Raw genomic sequence first — 14,651 nt, forward strand, 5'->3', positions numbered from 1 at the left:
CTTCCCACCTCCCACGGTTGCCCGCCTCCGCACCGATGATGCTGGCAGAGAACCCAGGAAGAGTGCATCCCGAAGAAAAGGGGCCCCTTAGCTTCCCAGCGGCTGACGGCACAGCGCAACTAGAAACAGCTGAGGGCGCACACACACCTTGACTGGAGCAGCTCACACACAGATATCATGTCACATTTATTTCAGGGCAAACTGGAAACAAAACCAAAACAGCGTGGGCACATGAGAGTCCAGGGTCTGGATGGGTGGGAGGAGGGAGGAAATGGACTGGGTGGGGATGCATTGGGGGAGAGGCCTGGCGGGAAGTGGCGAGAATCGTTCCAGGGCTGAGTGCCATGAACTGAACGGAATAGCCCCTCGGTTCTGGTCAACAACACAGGGGAAGGTGGGAAGGCGCTGGGCACTGGATGTGAAACTGACGGTTTCAAATGCCCCTGAGCGTGTGACTCCAGCCCTCAATGCTCTTCGAATGGGATTCTCCTTTCACCGGAAGAGCGTAGCAGTCAGTCACTGAGGACTCCCGCAGCAGGCAGCGGAGATGTGGGACACACACCGTCACAGTTCACGGGGCAGGAGACGTGGGATACGGGAACTGACAGGGATCACCCAAACACCAGTGCTGCACCGGAGACGCCACGCGCCGGCAATGCAGGGATGTGGGCTGGGTGACGCAGGAGGGCCTGTGGGTGGGTGAGGCCTGCGCCGCCAAGGGGGGCGCTGCTGCTGAAGAACTGCCGGGCTGGAGCAGGTGGGGCTTTACAGAGATGACGTGCAGCGAGCACGAGCGCTGCCACTGCAGGCCTTGCTGGACAGGGTGGGGCGCTTCTCACACAGTGAAGGTCTCTGGTCCACACAGACGATCGCGCAGCGGTAAGCTGGGGAAAAAGAATGGGCACAGTGAGGACTCGGCTGCTGCAGAGCGGCAGCGGCCATCAAGGTTGAGGAGGTGGCGGGGTTGGTTCCCCTGATGCGCGGCAGAAGACAAAACGCAGGTAGTGCCCGCGGACTTCCTGCAGCTGCCCAGCTATGAGGAGCCCATGAGGATACAGCAGCTCAGCAACGAGCAGGCTGTGCTACCCAGAAAGTGCTCGCACGACCTTGACAGGGCAGCGAGGAGGGGGGGCCGGCACGCGCTCCTGTGAGCGCTCGGGGGAGGGAACCGGCGGGGAGGAGGAAGGGAGAAGTGCGCGAAAGGAAGTAAGATATGCTGGAGGGGGCGGTGGTGCTGCTGCTGGCAGACAAGCCCTGAGGTGGCCACGCAAACACACAGTGGGCAACCGTGGAAAGGAAGCAGGAATCCAAGAAAGTCCACCACTTGCAAGCACATGCAACACCTTGAGATACTGCTCACCAATTACTGCTTCATGATTCACATAAAAAAAAATAGCCTTTTACTGCGTATCATGAACAACGGGATGGAGCGAGTGGGCAGGGGGTGAATGCAGTCAATGAGGGCTGAGACCAAAAGAAACCACAGAGGGGGAGGAGCAGGGCACCCACATGATTTGCGCAGGTATTGTAGTTCATATTCCAGTGCTCAGCAGCATAGACTCCCAAGAAGGCATACACTTACTTAGCTGCAACAGCACCAGAGCTTAAAACACTCAGTGACAGCTTGCCATGTACATGGTTCAAGCATGGGTCCTGTGTTGATGGGATTGTGGAACAGGGAAGGATGGGAGCATAGCACAAGCATTTCCCAGGCCAGTACAAGTAACGTGGCTCAAAAGATGGACACACATGAACGGGAACTTAACATGTTATGCAACCACCCTTTAGAGAACTAAGCTTGTTGACACTGGAGGGAATATGCATGTAGCTGAGGGCAACGCAGATGCTGCCAGTAATGCTGAAACGTGGCACACTGCACATGTAACTCCAGACTCTAGGATGACTCCACCTACCTTAGTCCAACACCAGCAGCTCCCCAAGGCAGTGCGTGCAGACGGTGGTGGGGCCTGAGGGATGAGAAGCAGTGAAAAGACCAGGCTTGCAGCACTGACAAGACAGGCAGCAGTGGCAGCTCAAGACTGGGGAAAAGGAGGGGGGAACAGCGCTCTTTGGCCCAGCTCTGAAGGGACAAGCTGCACTTAGTGTCACAGGCTTTCCCTGCAGCTGCACAGCAACAGGGGGCCCATGAAGATGCGAACCCTGTGGGTGCTGGGGCAGCAGTCGGCATCCAGGCAAACTTGCCAGTCATCTCAGCTGCAGGGAAAGGGGCGAAACAGCCCTGAGCTTGCAGTGTCAGCGGGGAACTACAGGACAGTAGGTAGCACGATGGCAGGGCCCAGCTAGGATGGCACAGCAAGTGCACCAAGCATATACTACCACCAGGGGCTGGACAACAGAAATGAATTGATGCCACTGTCCATGCTACAGTATGTTCAATTGGGAATAAAGGGAAGACTGAGCCAGGCGTGAAGGGAGGTCAGGAACACATCAGCACTTGGGAGAATAGGAAAGGGGAAACACTAAGTGAGGACTAACTCAGGTGGGACACAGCTAAGCAACAAGATGATTTGCAGCATGTGTAAACGGGAAATGTTAGGCATCAACACTGGATGCAGAGTTATGGTGGAAATATGGACTGTGCAACTGGAACTTTCACTGCTTTGAGGCTGGTCTCATCCTTTCACCGGATCATAAACTGGGACACTCCAGCAGCTGATAGGGGAGACAGGAGGACAAAAACAGAAGTTGGTCCCTGATTGAGGGATGGTGGAAAAGTGGAGGGATGGCAGGATTTTTGAAGCCAACGTGCTGCATATGTTCTTCAACCGCATTTTCAGGGACATGATGTCAATCACATAGCAGAGCCTATGGGTGCAGCCAAAGACAATACTGCTGGCAAACTCAGAGCAGGTGATGGGGGACAGTCAGGGCACTAGCACCAGCACAAGAGCTACACATTCTTGCTCCAGTGTGGGCTGATTCTGTTTCCATTGTCCAGCACGTACAGCCGCACACGTGAGCAAGTGTGGACTGTGGGGGGTCGGGTACCTGGGTGTTTAAGAGCAGCAGGAAGAACAGACTTCCAGAACTTGGAACACAGGGACGAGGGCAATGGCAGCAGCGGCACATGAGGAACCTGGGGGAAGGAGAAGCGTGCTTTTGGCCATCACCATGCGACATGAATGACCTACAATTATGCCGCACCCTTGAGTATGTGACTGCTGTGGGTGCTGAGAACCCATAAGGGATACTTGCAGCTCATTTGCACACCACTTAGAGCAGTGGGGGCTGGGGGAGTGACTGAGATTTAAGTGTCATAAACTACAATGGACACTGGTGGCGTGACTCAAGGTTATCACTGCACATCTACACAATAATGTCCTCCCAACTAGCCATCAGACCTTGGGATAACCACCAGGTGATTTCATGGCACTTCCCTACATTGTATACAATTCAAATGAACATGGCGGACATGAGTCACCTGCAAAGAGCACCGCTTGCAAGAATATTAACCACCTGAACACCATTCGCTCCCATCATCTTTAGGAATCAGAATGGCAGATGGGCGCTCTAGTGAAACTAAGCCACAGAGGCTGGAGTAGACAAGGGTAAAATGAGGTTGAGACCATGGGCATGACGGATGACTGAGAATCATAACTGCCAGCAGGGAGACTGCCAGGGAAGACGGGATCCAGGGGAAAGTTTACAGTCCACTATTCAAGGATAAACACCATTTTGGGGGGCATGGGGAGCACTTGGCTGCAACACAGACCACCTTCACATACTCAGTGAAGTTACAGGGTTTGAAATGTCCCCCAAGGTTGTCACGGCAACCATCAGAGATTGTACAAAGGATTTCTTGGGCAACAATACAAAACCAGACACACAACTGACTGAAACATGGTGTGTTTGAGTAAACAATGGCCTAACTGCAGGGAAGTGTAGGTGAGGGTGACCATCATGGCAATGGGCAACCTGAGAGCCACTTTAGAGCAGGCATGTGTGGTACAAGGAAAACAATGGGAAGGTAGAGAACTACTACAGCAGCTGAAACCGCCGCTTGTGTGAACAGGCAGGCAGGCAGGTATGTACCACCTATTCTGGGGAATGTCCATGGAAATCACAAACGGGACCTTGCGGTGCCACATTGACGGCAGCTACAACCCATTGAGTGTCACCTCGCTCTGTGAAACAAGACTGACACTTCACGGGTAAGATCCTGACTGTGACCTTTGGTGCACATGTGTGACATTTCGTGACTGTAAAGCAATAAAATACACACGGTACAGATGACAACGGTGTAGCACAAGTTACAGGGTCTACAGACTGTACACAAACGACAGCAATATCTCATCCAGGGACACAAAACAGGAGAATGGGAGAGAAACGCTGGAAGCGGACAAGTCCGGGGATGCACGATGGCAGTCTCACACGATGCATTTCAATCTTCTCTTCTGTGCCGAAACCGGTTTGGCTCAGTGGATAGAGCGTCAGCCTGCGGACTGGAGGGTCCCGGGTTCGATTCCGGTCAAGGGCACGTGCCTTGGTTGCGGGCACGTCCCCAGTGGGGGGTGTGCAGGAGGCCGCTGATTGATGTTTCTCTATCGTCGATGTTTCTAGCTCTCTATCCCTCTCCCCTCTCTTCCTCTCTGTTAAAAAATTAATAAAATATATTTAAAAAAAAAAAAATCTTCTCTTCTGAGAAAACAACGGCCAGCCAGCGTGTTTATGGGCCACACAAAACGGTGTGACGTCGTGTGAACATTAAGGACATCTGAAAGGACGCTATTCACTCCTAAAATAAAACAAACTCAGATACTGAGGGAAGCGGCTCAGTCACAAACAGACATGAGCACCAGGGCTCCTTGGGGATTAGCACACAGATACACAGCTTCCACAAACTCGGGCTTTTCAAGGAAGCATCACCATGTCGTGAGGCTGTGGCCTCACACACACACACACACACTCCAAAAGTAGTTCAATACTGGGTAGGTCAGTGAGGGGCGGGGGGGGACTGCAAAGCACGGATCCCTCTGTTCCAACAGCAACATCGGTGTTGAGGACAGACACCAGACACAGCAGACACCTAAAAAAGAGAAAATACGGTTACTTAGCATCCATGACACGAGCGGCACGATGACAAAACTTGACGCACGGGAAGGCCGTGAATGACCCAACCAGCTGACAGATAAGGTACGGGCACTCTGAGGAGAGCTGAATATGGCACAAAAGACTCTAGCCTACCCTATGGCCCTGTAATTTATCAAAAAAAAATAAAATTTCCTTGAAATTGGACTACTTTTCACTCCTTGATGATACAGTGGGGCAGGCACCCCCACGAAGGGCAATGATGGACCAGGTCTAAGTCGGAAACATGGAAATCGGCACAGCAAAACAGCATATTCGACTCAGCATATTATACTCAACTCAACTCAACGACTTTAGCCACAAGACATGATCATGGGCTCAGATTGCACTCGTTCTCTTACTCATTCTGGAGAATCCTTCACAACATATAACGCTATACACTTCTACAATAATACACTGCCATCTTAGGAAATGCTCCTGCTCTCTAAACCTCTTATCGCTTTAAAAAACAATCATCGTTCTTCACCGTACCTGGGCACTAGATGAACACATCCACCGACACCCACACTGAGTGACCGCGTGGGGCAGAACCAAGGAAGGCGCCCTGACATACATGGCCAAACGGGGAATTCCAGGTTCACTGACTTTGCCTAAAAAAAAGGAACAACAGCAAAAATTAACACGCGAGACTTCAACGCAGATGGCGGGAACCCAAGGCTTACTGACCCTCACATTCCTGCACGGGACCCGACGCGGAACTATCCGTGCCTACGACCGCCTCCACGATGCCGCCACAGCTCCTTCAAACAGTTGAAACCCTTCGTGTGGGAGGAATGGGAGGAGGGGAGCGCCCTCCCGAAAACTTGCACGCTTTGACCTACCAGAAGACCACGTGAACAAAGGATACCCTTAACAGCTGCTATCTGCGCCACACCCACCATTTCCTTAGCACCGCGGATGGACTCACACACGCGGGAGCTGGGTCATCGGCTTTGGGCCCCACACCTACGAGAATTAAAAAAACAGAAATAAAAGACTCAACACACATCTATGCGACTCCAAATGAAAATTAAACAATCTCTGACATCAAACTTTCTTCCTCTGCTCGCCTACCTCCTTGCCTCCCACCTCCCTCCCTTCCCCGCTCCCTCCCCACCTCCTCGCCCCACTCCCTTCTGCCCTATCTACAAGTCAAGGGGAAAAAAGGCCCACAGTGCTTCCGTGAGGACTTTTTAAAAATAACTGCTGGAAGGGGGGAATGCAGTTCTGTGACACAAGGACAAAGACACTACAACCCTCAAAAGGAGGAGGGAAATAGCTCCCTCGGTGCACCTGTGAACATCATGAAAAAATGGACCTACTGCAAACACAAGGAAAAGAAACCAAAAACAATTGCAGGCGTGCACAACCTCTCACAGAAAATCGATACCCAACTCAAAACTCAAAACCCATCCGACCTGAAAACCCTTACTTTCCGCAACTGCACTCTCCACGGTACCTTCGCTTCGCATACTGTCTCCCAATATTCACCCTGAGGGAAGTCGTCAGAGCACGTTCAGAAAATGAGGTCCAAATTACACAAGTCGTGCACACGCTCCTTGCTCTTCTCTAGGACCACGTGAAAGGTTCCCACAAGTCCTGCAGAAATAAAACCAAAACAGATTCATGGCTGGAATGGACAACGAGTGGAAAAGGACGGAAGGAGGGAAGGAGGGAAGGGGAAAAAAGAGAAAAAGAAAGACAACATAAAGCTTGAAAAGCTTTTAAGAGCTGATCATCAAAGCCTCTTACAATTACACTGCATTAAGGAATCTTTCACACACACAAAGGAAAAATCGGGAGAGTCCCACATACGGAAGACTGTCGTGTAGGGCTGACCAACACTTTTCCGCTACCGAGGAAGGCTCGGCTCGCCTCGGCTCCGTGCCCCACACCGGCCTGACACGCACAAGTGCAACCGGCCCTCTCCCCAAGGAGACCATCGCGCTACACTCCAAACCCCCCCACCCCCTGCGCACGCAAAAAACAGAATCTGGCAAGGAAGACATACGCCGGCTCACACTGCAAGGTCACAGGAAAATAACAAAACGACTCCGAAACTACCTGCCCCTGTCGGGGCCTCCGTTGCCTCCTCTGGGGAGTTCACACATGGGATCCCTAAAACCAACCTGCACTCTCAACGGACGGGACCTCTGAACCTCTAAAGAAACGCCACACGTCCCCTGCAGCTGGCGGCCAGCTTCACGCTCTTGCCGGCACGCCTCCTCACTCATACCTACCCGGTATAGGCTGCAAAATCACTAACATATCAGCTGGACAACTACACTTGCCCTTCTCCGTCTGTGCTCCAAGACCGACGGAGGCCGAGGAGGTGACCTCACCCCCGCGTGGACAGGAGGATGCCGTTCACGGCACCTGGCAACCACAAACCGCAGCCCTGTCCTCGCACCACAACACTCGACCTTCGGCTTCCTGAGAAAAACTCAACACGCAAAACTCCTACCTTGTTCGTCTCCTCCTGCGGGTCCCTGGACTCCTCGCTCAGGGGAACGCGGGACACCCGCACGGGTGTCCTACCGCCCACACGCCTCACGGCACCGTGCGGGCTCCGTCCGGCCCGACAACACGACCGAGTGATGCCGGGAGACTGTGCCCAGACACCTCCGGGGACACAAACGAGGAACGAGATGCCACACACCTCTAGATGCACATGCAGAGCCTCGCCCTTCCTCCCCGGTTCAAACTGCCTATTATCCTGCAAACATCCACAACTGCCACACAGACGCAACCGTTGACCGCCTCCCTTTTCAACATCCCCGCCCCGGCCCCGTTTGCATACCTGCCTTCGGGCCTTTGCAAACCTCCGCCCTGCTTTCCTGACGATCGATGGCCCCTTGGACGCTCCCCTTCCCTGTTGCCCTAGGGAACCACAGCGCTTGCATATCAATAACACCTTCCGGGCGGACACTTCCTTGGAAAAATCTAGCAACTGCCCTTTGCCAAAATGTTCCCTTTCTGCTTCTCCTTTGGAGCCGACTGCCTGATGCTCACCTGCAAACGACGATGGCTGCGCGACACGAGCACGCGCGACACGCTTACGGGACTCACTGCCTTACCCAACAATGAAACACATTGACGATGGAAAATGCCGTCAAAAAATTACATCTTAAAATAAGCCCCGGTGTCTCGGGGACATTGTCATCAGATATTCAAAAAGCTCCAACTGCCCGGCACACGCGCCATCCTGGATATCACCTAACTACTCCCAATGGAAAGGACGTGGCCAACTTTTAAAAATAAAAAAATTGGTAAACGCGACCGCCGTCTCGTCTCGGCTGCCGCCCCCTCTTGCCCTTGGGAGGACACTGCCCGACTCCTTTGCCCCGTAACCGCCTCTCACCTCCGCCCCCACGTCGCCTCTGCCTACAAAAAAAATGAAAAAGGGCACACCTCTTGGCCCTTGCTTTAGGTTCAGTGAACTTCATCAACCGAGAAACGCACACGAAACGACAACCTCACAAGACAATCGTGCTCCAAATACACAAAACGGATCGAGAAAACACGACACCGCAACAAAACCGCGTAAACATCTCCAGCACCTAGACAAGGAACGTGGACAATCAGGGAAAAGGGGGTTCTAAGGAAACTTACTTCTGGTGGGATGGGAACTATGGCACGGAATGCGTCAAAGCCACGGTCGCGCCACAAACACGTACCTTCTCGAGCACAAAGTTTATCTTGCTTACGAGAAACCTACGCCCCTCCCTCCCTCCCTCCCCTTTCAAATAACCCCAGGCACTTCCTCCTTCCAAATTCTGACAAAAAATCGGAACTGCTTTAGGGTGACATGCTGCCCTTAATCTCTCCCAATACAATGCAAATTGCCTCGTGCTTCCTCCTGCATGACCGATGCTTATGTTCACAGGGGAAAAAAATGAAACCGAAACCTGGAAACAATTTCTAACACGTGCGTCAAGTCCAACTATAAAACTATACACAAAGGCTAGCACACACACTATGGGAATCGGCATCCTCGTCAACATTCTTGATAGCCTTTCATTACCTCACTGTCTTTCACCATAGTCTGCCATGGCAAGAACTCTTTTCCTAACGGCTCCCGATTTAAACGGGGCCACACACAAACAAGGGAACGGCTTCGCCAAAAGCGATACCCGGGACACGACCAGGCACACGATCGAACTGACCCATTCTGAAGGACTACGGACACACTGGGACTACACAGGGACTGGGACTGGGACTGGGACTGGGAGGAACACCATGATAACCTGCGAGCTACAATACATACAAAACTTAAAATAATAGCATCATAGATATAGGACAATCTCATTAGATCATTTATTCAGTATAAAAATCTTGCAATCCCATCACACGGCAGCAAAAATGCTTCAATGAACATCTCTCCTGAGACCTACACGCTCACACGTACCTTTTCCACGACGGTTACAATTAAACAACAAAAATGACGCACACAACAATAGCCGGGAATGGAGACGGTGCTCTCACGAATGGCGGTTGACCACGTTATTTTATACATTTTAAATCAAAGCATGACATGGACATTGGGGAGGTGGGACAAAGCGAAGCACAGAAACCTCTGGGATGGGCGACAAAGAAGAAAAAAAAGGAGGGGGGTGCGGGATACTTAAGAGTCATCCGTTCACGGGATCACAATAACAATACAGCCACTTCTGATCCGCGACGGGGGGCCTGTGATGCGCCCTCAGGGGGCTGCAGAAATGGAACTTCAAACTGACAAGGACCCTTCACAACGAGGTCCTCTCATGGGCAAGAGGACAATGGGCCTGCTAACGATGCAAATGGCTCGTCCTCAGGGAAGACATTGCCCGAGGACATGGCTACCCGCTAGCAACTCCTTGCCATTGCAAGCTTTGCCTTGAAAGGCCATCCTTGGGGCTTACTTTAGCTCTCTTCAGTTGGGGAGGTTGACAAGTGGCACTTCCCTCACTTACTCAGGGAAACCTGCCTGCAAACGATACAGGAAACACATCCACGAGTCACCAGACTACAAACACCCCATCTGCTTTCTCAGAATAAAAAATGGTCAAAGCGCTTCCATGGCATCATGGAGTGAGACCAACGCAGCGCTCGATCCTCGGATTCAAAACGCAACCTGAGGGGAGGTGGGTGGCGATGGGGGATGCCAGCGTTTCCAAGAGGAGCGAGCACTTCAGGTGCTGAAACCCCTGGGCATGCGTGGGCTTCCAACGTGAAGCCTGAGGGAAGGGGCGGGGGGAAGACGTGGGGCCACACTGGGTGGGACCGGGGAAGCTAGCCTCCTCACGTGGCTGAGGGACCTCACCTCCCAACGCCAACCCTCATTCCAGGGAAACAGCTTCACAGTCTTCACATGGGAATGCAATCATGTTCTCAATGAATACCACACTATCGCTAGGCTTCTTCCACAAAACACTTAATCATATTTCATTTCCAAAAAAAAGAAGAAAAAAAGCCCCTCCACACAGTCACTTCGTGACATCTCGGGATGCTCGGATCGGTTCGAACACACTTGGATGGGGGCAACCATAACCTACACACACACACACACAAAAGCACAGGGTCAGACTCAGGGGACGTGTCAAATACAAAAACAACTTTTGCCTTAGCGGCACCTCACCTGGGGGCGCTCACGGCATCCCCCCCTTTCACACGCCCGCTACAAAGGGCCGCATCTTGCCTCGCTACCCGGTCAGTATTCTCGCATCACGGGTCACACGGAAATCTCGCCGTCAGAAACTCATACGCAAGCGTTTATCCTCGGCGACGACTTGGCGCCACCTGCTGGGGAAGACGGGAAAGGACTTTACAAGTGGAGTCCTCTCGGCACCCTGCACTGAGACACACTGGCTCGCACACAGGTTCCCGGGAGGAAGTTGGCAACTGTAAGGTGCTCTGCTATCCTCGATCGTTCCATTCCAACAGACATATTTTCAATCAGAATGGATGTTTTCTTTTAAAAAACACAAATCTTGTTTGGGTACCATAAGATTCACACACGGAGTGCAAAAAAATAAACTACCGTTTCCAAAAAGATCGCTTCTCTTTCCTCACTTTATTTCACCCAGTTAGTCAATTTGGCGTTTCGGTTTCACAGGATTCACAAAAATCATCAACGATGACGTTTTCACATGTAAGACACGAGAAATGACACATCAATAGACTGGATGCCTCAAGAATGGCCGCCTCTAGCTGAGGATCCCGGGAAGAACGTGTTCTCGCGATACCCCTGCGACTCCATGGACGAACCGGCTGCTCCACAAAGGTGGACTCCTGGGAACTGACTGCCTCAAGAATGCCCGCCTGCAGGTGAACGGCTCACATCCTGAACGCACCGGGTCACGGTGCCGGTGCGGCAGTCCCCGAGGCCTCCCTTGCCAGGGCTGGGGCGGAAAGACGGGACAGATACACACCAGTGACTTCAGTCCATTCGGCGACGAAATCGTGGCCGCCCTAGACAACCTCCATGATTTGCTCGTTTTCTTTTTTGGCTTCTTTTCTGGCGAGATTTGGTTGGAACCTGAAATTTCAGCACCAAGGACAGAAGCACAGTGTGTTGTTCCTGCGCGGCCACAAGAGGGCAGCAGAGGATCGCTTGGGCGCGGAACTTCACTGACTGACGGCGTCCTTGCACGTTTGCTCATACCACCGTGCTCTCTTGTCGGTCCAAAGGAAAGAAAAACTCTTGCAAATCCGTTACCGCAACATGGCAACTGTCAGCATCTGCGCCTCTAGTGCGCGATCACGGGACTTAGCACAGAGGGCACTCCTAAGCGTTACGTCCCTCCCTGCAATTTACCTGAGCCTCACCATTACATGGACAGCCTATTTGCTTTTCGACAACACCTCTTGCAGTCTTACTTCTAGAAATTGTAAAATTCACACACCGGCCCTCTTTTTTTGGGTGCTTGATCCTCACGCAACCGTATTTGCTTCTTTGATCTTTCACGGAGAGCGGAGGGGAGGGATGAGGCACGCGACACACAGAGGGAAAAACCCATGTCAGACAGAGACATCCGTGATTGCTTGCCTCCCGTAATCGCAGGGGATCAAACCCAAAACCCACAAACGTGTTCTTCGATGGGAATCGCGCGAGGGGACCTTCCTCGAGCAACCGCACATTCTAACCGATGACCGCAACCGACAGGCCACATTCCTGCTTCCTGACTTAACAACATTCGTGGCTGCCACGACCTGCCGCAAAGCCTGCACTCTGCCTCCAGAGACGCTGTCAGATGGCACCGCGCAGCTCACTACGCGGACAGGCAAGTGGTGCTCCACATGCTGCTGTTCAGATGCAGGACGTGCTCCGAAAAAGTGGTCGGTCACACAGCAAAGGCTCCCTAATCTCCACCCCGCCTCTCAAAAAGGGAAAGATTCATGCTGCTTGCCCTTTAGCTGTGACATAATGTGGGTGCGGGTCCAAAAAATAACTTATTTTACTAGGCATGTAGACCCAAAGGACCTAAGCAGATATTCTCCTCACGTACAAAATTTGGGGATGGTTTTGGATCGTTTGCATTAGAACTTCTATGCTGACCCTGAACGGTTTGGCTCAGTGGCTACAGCGTCGGCCTGGGGACTGAGGGGTCCCGGGTTCGATTACGGTCAAGGGCATGGACCTTGACCGCGGGCACATCCCCGGTGCGGGGTGGGCAGGAGGCAGCTGATCGATGTCTCTCTCTCATCGATGTTTCTAACTCTCTATCCCTCTCCCTTCCTCTCTGTGAAAAATCAATAAAATATACTTTTAAAAAATCCTATGCTGTTCCATTAATTTACATGACAATAAATGCAAAAAGCAGTTAAGTCTTTGGAAAGCAAACGTTTGGGGAGATGGTGAAGCAGGCTGATACTTAGGAAAAGGGCAACACACTTGGAAGCTTACAGAATTTCTAAAACTTAAACCACAAGTAATAGCACATGGACAGCTGGGGATGCTCAACAGCCTCCTGTGGCCGGCTTCAACACCTAAAACTCAGGCCTTTAAAATAACGTTCCCTTCCTAACACCAAGTATCCACAGAGAAATCTCTCAGGAAGAAATGCGGGACAGCTGTAGGTTCTTTCTTCACTTAAAAAACACTTTAATAACAACGTGCAGACTGCAAAGCTGGGGTCTTCCTTCTTCACACCTTTGCAACGCTACATAAAAGTTTTACATCCACGAGCTAAATCTGTACTCTTGCCAAACGTACAACCTTGACATATCAACAAATTTCCCCCCCACCAAACATCTTCACTCACTTTAAAAAAGATGACTGGGGAGGAGATACCGAAACCCCGGAAACACCTGGACCTGGGATCACAGCCGAATTATGAGTCACGTGGCCATGTTGTCACACCTAAAACACATCATTTTGGGGAGAACGAGCATTTACACTGGGGAATGGGACACACAAAACGGCTCAGCACACAAGAACACACAGGAGAGCCTGAACGGTGGCTGCGGCTCCTCCAAAATAAAACTCACGGCAACATTGCCCTAACCGGTTTGCTCAGTGGCTAGAGCGTTGGCCTGGGGACTGAGGGGTCCCGGGTTCGATTCCGGTCAAGGGCATGTACCTTGGTTGCGGGCACATCCACAGTGGGGGGTGTGCACGAGGCAGCTGATCGATGTCTCTCTCTCATCGATGTTTCTAACTCTCTATCCCTCTCCCTTCCTCTCTGTGAAAAATCAATAAAATATATATTTAAAAAAAAAAAGTCACGGCAACAGAGGGCAGCCGAGCCTCGCGGCCTCGCCTGTGGCCCTGGCTGCTCGTCCGGCACACCGTGTCGCCTCCCGCATCACACCTGGGGGGAGCTCTCCTCACGTCCTGCACACGCAGCTCGCCAGCTCTCGGCCTCGCGCCCGGCCGCTGCTATAACCGATGAGCTAACAGCCTAGGGCTGCAACTACACTTTTAACAATGATCTGCTACTTGACTCGTGTACCAACACCAGTTTGTACAGAATGCACATTTTTAATAATGGCCTCGGGAGACACATTGACCATAAAAACATTTTTCTTTGGACGTGGGTCTCCTCGGGCACCTTCTGTTCTGTTCCACTCATTTCTCTATTGGGCCCGAACAGTGTGCCTCGGTATAACCGCGAGGAATCTCATGAACAATCTTACTTCCTTTCCGAGGAACTGGAAAATTACACAGGGTGGGATGCTCAGCTGTTTCTGTGTATGTCTGCACACAAATTTTAAAGTGTGCTACTGTGAACATTCATGAGCCTAAAATATCATTACGACTACGGAAAAAAGTTCTGGATGGTTGCAGTAAAACAGGACACCTTTTGAGGAGATTCAACACTTGACAGTTTTAGTTTACATTTATTCTTACTGATCAAAATACAGAGAAGGATAGGGAAAGAAACAGAAACATTGATGTGAGAGAGAAAATGTCAATCGCATAATGTGCGTGCCCTTACCGGGAATCACAATGGCAATTCTTAGTTCATAGGTAAATACTCAATCGTTGAGCCTCACTTGCTGGGCTGGCTGTGTGGCTGTGTGTTGCTTTTTCCATTACCTGCTTATTACAAGACAATGGGTCCTGACTGGGCACATGACGT

At 51.6% G+C, this 14,651-nt stretch overlaps 1 long non-coding RNA gene across 2 annotated transcripts; it reads right to left on the reverse strand.

The window, feature by feature from the left end:
- Positions 1-163: 163 nt before the first annotated feature.
- Positions 164-11,649, reverse strand: LOC308238956. 2 transcript variants are annotated; one of them, XR_013959669.1, is made up of 8 exons: positions 11,108-11,649; positions 10,706-10,866; positions 6,548-6,687; positions 5,581-6,054; positions 4,393-5,047; positions 3,010-3,097; positions 1,914-1,967; positions 164-884 (listed from the first exon to the last, which is right to left on the reverse strand). It is a non-coding gene; the product is annotated as an uncharacterized lncRNA (long non-coding RNA). The 2 variants fall into 2 exon arrangements; XR_013959670.1 differs by having other exon boundaries at positions 10,706-10,869; positions 11,108-11,638.
- Positions 11,650-14,651: the final 3,002 nt, after the last annotated feature.

The sequence above is a fragment of the Plecotus auritus genome, assembly GCF_963455305.1.
Source record: "Plecotus auritus genome assembly, chromosome: 15".
NCBI lineage: Eukaryota > Metazoa > Chordata > Mammalia > Chiroptera > Vespertilionidae > Plecotus > Plecotus auritus.